The sequence below is a fragment of the Medicago sativa genome, chromosome 4, assembly GCF_051527215.1.
Source record: "Medicago sativa cultivar Bolivia chromosome 4, Bolivia_mono, whole genome shotgun sequence".
NCBI lineage: Eukaryota > Viridiplantae > Streptophyta > Magnoliopsida > Fabales > Fabaceae > Medicago > Medicago sativa.
This window is the reverse complement of record NC_140752.1, coordinates 53,328,660-53,335,455: the sequence shown is the minus strand read 5'-3', so window position 1 is coordinate 53,335,455 and position 6,796 is coordinate 53,328,660. Positions and strand designations below refer to the sequence as shown.

At 31.6% G+C, this 6,796-nt stretch overlaps 1 pseudogene; it reads left to right on the top strand.

Annotated features, from left to right (window-relative positions):
* Window positions 1-266: 266 nt before the first annotated feature.
* Window positions 267-4,368, top strand: LOC146929813 (WRKY transcription factor 42-like; annotated as a pseudogene).
* Window positions 4,369-6,796: the final 2,428 nt, after the last annotated feature.

The following is a 6,796-nucleotide window of genomic DNA, read 5'->3' as shown; positions in this document are numbered from 1 at the left end:
AGAATTAATTCATTACCCCTTTATTATTTATAGAAGATATTGACCATATGACAGCTGAATTTTTTTCTAAGTATATATGTTTTAATGAGTCAATGAAAAATTCAAATGTAATACAACATTTAAAGGATAAAGAAAAGACACTTTTTATTTATTTATATATCACAACTGCACACTTGTAGTGATCATCTCAAGTCTCCAAAACTTCAAACAGTTATCTATCACTCTCTTTGAATTTCATTGTTAGAGAGAGTATCCATGGCTTCAGTTCCAGTTAATAACAACTCTTTCCCTGATGATACTAACAACCTTGAGTTGAAACTTAGTCCCAACAAAAACATGGATGCTACACATAGTACTATCCCTTTCCTAGTCAATATAAGGTCCTCCAATGAAAATCAAACCTCTCCAATCTCATCTCATGAAACAAGAACAGAGTTGGATTTCTTTGATGACAACAACAATGACCATCATGAAGTTGTCTCTGCCTCTGTCCCTGACAATGATAATATTCATACTGATACACCATCTTTTTTGGAACTAAAGCTAAGAGTGAGTGACCATAATTCAATATCCCATTGTTATTATTTCTTTTACGTATTATATTATATATATTGTTTTTAAATTTCATAGCTTTTGAATCTGTAATCGCAAAAAAAAACATTTATTTTTTATGATTATCTTTTTAATTTGATGAATATTCTTTTTTCTCATACAGCTTGGTCCCATTCCTATTACTATCAATACTAGTAGTGATCAATCTATGATGGATGATGGCATGTCACCTAATTCAGAAGAGAAGAGAACTAAGAGTATGGAGGTAATGTTATTTTTATTAAGACCTAGCAGAATTTAATGAAATTATATATGATGAACATTTTTTTCCTTTAATTTTATTGAGTCAAAACTGGGTGATTTTATATATTGCATCGACACTTTTTAGATTTGAAGGTGTCTGGACCCGTCAATGTGTGACACCCATACAGGGACAGACCCACGTACACAAAAATATGGGCCAAGGTCCTCGCTTTCTTTTAAATTTTTTCTACTATGTTATTTTTTTTGGAAAGGAAATATATATATACATACATACATACATATATATATATATATATGATTCTTGGTTGGTTTGGCTTGTTAGTTTTTGTCTCTTACTCTTATATGACCTACATTTATAAGTATAATACAATATAATGTTATATGCAACCATGAGAGTCATGCATTTCTGCTCTTTATTTCAACCACAAATAATAATTATGTTATATTGAGTTAATTTAACTAGTATATTTTGTCAACGTACAATTCTTTTATACATGCATCCAATGATATGCTACCACATTAATTAATGCATATGACAACTCACGTGTTTTCATATTTATTAATATGTAGCAGCACATCATTGAATGAATGTGTAAAATAATTGTACACCGACATAGTACGCTAATTAAAAGATACTAGTTTAATATTTTAAATGTAAATTGAATTTATTTATTCATTAATTTATTTACTCATTATTTTAAATGCTGCCCTCAATACTCAAATTTTCAGGGTCCGTCATTGCACCAATATGATCCTGACATAAACTGTTACATTTTGTTGTTTTATTTTCTCAAATTATTATTGGTTGTTGACGTGTCAGTTTTAATGTTTTGTCCGATTTTATATGTATGTCAGTGTTTATAGAATATTTTTGTGATTTGAATCCTCTTCTTTGTGAAAAAAATTACTGAGTTATGTTAATGATCTCACTATTACAATGCATGGCCTTTTAGAACACTATTAACATGATGGCGTCCAATGTATTTTGTTTTTGTTGGATAATTGAATGCAATTTAATAGTGAAATGATTATTATAACCTTAACATGTTTTATTCGAACGTGAGAGGATCCAAATCCATTTTTTATGTGATTATATTTGAGTTCATTGAACTATTTTCAGATGGCTATTCTTCAAGGAGAGCTTGAACAAACGAAAATGGAGAACTGTAGACTAAAATTGATGTATGATCTGCTTAGAATAGATTACAATTACATGCGGAAGCGTTTCGAGAGAGTGATGCAAGACCGTAAGGGTAAGAAAGTTAAAGGAAAAAAGTCTTTGATGGAAAATTTAAAGAGAAAAAGAGAACTGAGAATGGTGGAGTATTGGGGCCAAGGAAATTTATGGAACTTGGATCGGCTACTGATAAGGTTAAGGAAGTTAAAGGACAAAAAGTTTCTGATCAAAAATTTGTAGAGAAAATGAGAATTAAGAATGATGGAGAATTAATGAAAAGGAAATTTGATGATGCTGGATTGGCTACTGATAAGGTTAAGGAAGTTAAAGGAAAAGAAGTGTTCACTGGAAAATGTGAAAAGAAAAAGAGACTTCAGAATGGTGGAGAGTTGGTGTCAAGGCAATGTAAGGATCTCGTGTTGATTACAAATGCTGATATTGTGATGGATCACGAAGCTTCGTCCTCGTCAATGAGAAAACCTAGAAGTCAAGAACAGTTAGGATGGGCGATGAAAAACATCGATGTTGCTTCGAATGAGATAGTCCTAAGTAAGAATGAGGATGTTAATGTTGATAATGTTGAGGATTCATTGACAAAAGCAAGAGTTTGTATTAGAGCTAGATCAGAAGAAACCATGGTAAGTATGTAAAAGTGTATATTAACTTTCAACTTTGAAAGTTTTTATATCATAATTTATTGTCCTTTTTACTAAAAGAATTAATTTTTATTGAGTTAGATCGCTGATGGATGTCAATGGAGAAAGTATGGGCAAAAACTATCGAAAGGAAACCCATGTCCTAAAGCTTATTATCGCTGCAGCACGACCCATGGTTGCCCAGTCCGAAAGCATGTAAGTTTCTTCTGTAAATATCCAAATTACATGTATTTACTAAAGTTTTAAATTTATGTCGCCCTATTGATTGCTTTCGCATTATTATATTTAATAGTATTATAGAGAATTATAGTCAAATATTATTAATGCAACGTCAATAACATTAAATTCGCAACGACATTAAACTCTTTGATTGTTGCCTAGATCACAGTCACAAACATGCATATTTTAAAACATTGGTCTTTAAATCATTATTTTATGTATGTTTTCAATTAATTAAAAATTAACTCCACATACAGAAACATTTTTAGTAATTGATTGATTTGATATGCCTTGCACATGGTTGGATAACAATATAATTTAATTGAAATTTGTTTCCACTTTCAAAGCTTATGTTTCTATGCTAGAAAATGGATTTGTATTTGCTCCATTCAGCAATCTATGTATTTACGCACCCAACACATCGATGGCCATTGTAAATCAAAATATGCAGTTATGTTTGGATCACCCAATCTTCGATACAACGACCATCAATGTGCTTATTACGTGAATGCCTGGATTTGCTGAATGCAATAAACTCAAATCCAAAATGGTAGCTACTTAGCTAGGTTAATTAAATTACTTATGAAGTGGTCTGTAATGTAATGACATATTTAATACAATTAAAACTTAACATGTACAAAGGTGTGCTTTTGACAAAACAGTTGTAATCACAACTTATGAAGGAAATCACAACCACCCTTTACCTGCAGCAGCCAAAGAAATGGCAAAAACAACTTCAGCAGCTGCAAAGATGCTTCTTTCAGCATCAACATCAAGCAATGATGGACAATTAAATGCAAATTTACTCACAAGAACACTTCTTCCTTGTTCTTCAAGTATTGCAACTATATCAGCTTTTGCTCCATATCCAACTATTACAATTGATTACACTCAATCTCCATGATACTCCACAAAGGAACGCAAATCAGTTTCAAACTCCTTTAATCCCTCAAAGTTTTTCAAATTCCTCAGCTTCTCTGATCCCCCAAATACCTAATCAAAACCAATCAAAATTTTCTGGACTACATATGTCGAAAGATGCAGCTGACCCTTCACAAATATTGGCAATACCAAATATTACTGCTCAAACAGTTAATGCTGCCATTGTTGCTAGTCCAAATATTCCTGCAGCTTTGTCAGCTGCTATTACATCCATTATTGGTGATACTCAGCCAAACAACAACACTGCTGCTGCTGATAATAATAATAATGGCAACAATATCACTGAAGGAAATAGCAATGGTAGCAACAATAATGTCACAGAAGCCAATATCAACAAAATTATCACATGTGGCATCAACAATGATGGGAAGGAACAAAATCAGGAATACCAATTACAAGACCTAAACTTCAATTTTTTTTGCTCAAAGATTTAGTTGATTTTGTTGCCATTTTTTTGTTTTTTGATCTGTTACTTTACTTTTGATTCAGGAAGTGCTCATATTTTTCATTGATGCTTTTTTTTTGGATGGAGATTTGATGTTAGCGGTTATATGATCCCTCAACGGTATTCTAAAATTTTGTGCCAAAACAACAAAGTATTTTTATTTACTCAGATTATTTCTCATATTTTTGTTGTGTATTTTGATGTTGGAATATTTGATTTCACTAAATATATATATATGAAGATTTTTTCTAATCAAACGCTTCATATAAAAAGGGCAATTTTCAACCATGGATGTATATGGGAGAGATGTGATGATTTTGAGTAAATCATGAAAAAAGTTTTTTTTTTTTATAAAAATAAAATTTTACATGAACAAGGGACATTTATGTATTCAAATATAACTTTAATTAAATTTGTGTGTAACCTAATATTTTTCTGTGTGGTTAGAAAAAAGTATAAATAAAAACTGCGAATTTTTTTGTAAAGTGAGAATTTCAATATCCGTAAAATAATAATGATATTTATAACTTATAGCCATTTCTTGTAAGATCTGTTCTTTCTCTCTACAACCCCATTTTGTTGTGGAGTTCTAGGAGAAGAGAACTCATGGATAATTTGATGTTTTTCACAAAAAGATTCAAATGACTAATTTTCAAACTCACCATCATGATCACTTCTGACTTTTAAAATTTTCATCTCTTTTTCAGACTGGACTTGAGTGCAGAAGTTATTAAACACATCTTATGTGAAACAACTTAAACTCTAAAAGCGATAATTTACGCAAATGATACAATCATATAAAGAATTTAGATGTTAGTTCGTCCATAATTCACAACATCATATTAAAATTTTCCAAACATCGCAGCAGAATAATCATCTCAACAATTTCATCAATAATAAAATAATTCTCCAAGTAGCCATGTCAATATACTACACGTATCATCACCAATACTTAGTCTAAAAAATCTCCAACAATCATAATATAGGTAAACATCAAAGACCGGCCCCTAATCAGAGCCATAAAGACTAAGACACCGAAAACAATAAATGAGGTAGCTCCAAAGCTATCCTCCAAGCATACTCACCAAGCAAAGCAACTAGTCTTGCACGCCGTCTATCCATTCATAAGAATAAGATAGGCAGTCAACCAAACAACCACTGGGGGTTAGTTCAAAATTCATAATTAGACATAATCAAATGAAGGTAAACGACATAATTACTTTTCAAATGATTAAAAAACTCAACAACAATCATCCAGCATACAAGTATAATAATACACAAGTACATTTCCACATTTTGACATATTCACCAAATTTCACCAAGCATACAATCCACCTATGTGTCACCAATGCAATTAATCACCAAGAACATAAGCAAGTATGACACTTGTCAAGTTATTCAATGCGCCTAGACGCAACTCTATATGCATGTAGTACCGGTCATCATCAAGGTCATCACCTCAAGATACAAATGTATCATAAACATCGCCTCTTGAATGCAGAGTATTCTAAACATCGCCTCTAAACAATTATGAATGCATGGACACATGACTCAACAATGAATATGTTCATACAATGAATCACTAACACAAGCACCCACATTTTCCATACATGCAATCACCACCAAAATCATCACCAATTTACATGTAAGAATACACCATCAAGAATAAATGACCAACATGAAAATCATCATCATAAATCATCATCAACATTTAACATCTCAAATAAACGATAAAGTTTTAAATTCACCTTTCACCTAAAAGACAGATATTTATCCATATTATGACAGTCATCATATTAACACACAATCATCATCAATTCATTCATATTCTTTCATGCTAAAATGAATTCAAAGTCTCTTACAAGTTATCAGACCATAAAGTATAAGTTTGACAATGTTCGTTGTTTTATCTTGGTTTTCGGGTGTCAAACATTGATTACGTTTGAACCTTTTAAACCGGTGATATCTTATTTTTTTCTTGGGAAGGGAAAAAGTAAGCAAAACCCTTGAGAATCGAGGTCCGGGAGTTGTTTTCGCTACGGGAAGGTGTTAGGCACCCATAACGACTATAGTATCCGATAGGAACCGTCTTTAATTTCTACGCGCGCGCTTTATTTTTAAATGCTATTTTGAAAGATGATATTAAACCTAAGAGTTTTCTAAGTGAAGAATTGGAGGGAGAAGAATGTTTTTGGATTTTTATTTTATTTGAATTGAAGGAATTTTGTTCCTTGCCTACGTACCCGTTTAAGGGATCAAATCCACCGCAGTTCTCTTCCAAAAATGTTTTTGTTTTTGTTGGTTGATTTTAAGTTTGAAAATTGGAATTTTGAAGAATGGAGATTGAGAGGCCTCAAGGGCATAAGATTGGAAAAATGTGGGGTTTGATTAGTTATTTGCAAAGTATGGTCTAAGTATGGTTATTTTTCATTGAAATTTGATTAAGAAAATGAAGAAGGAAAATTCAATGGGATTTTGATCCCAAGGTTTATTATGAAAAAAGGTTTGAGTGATAGTTTGTTCACATTTTTTTTGGAAAGT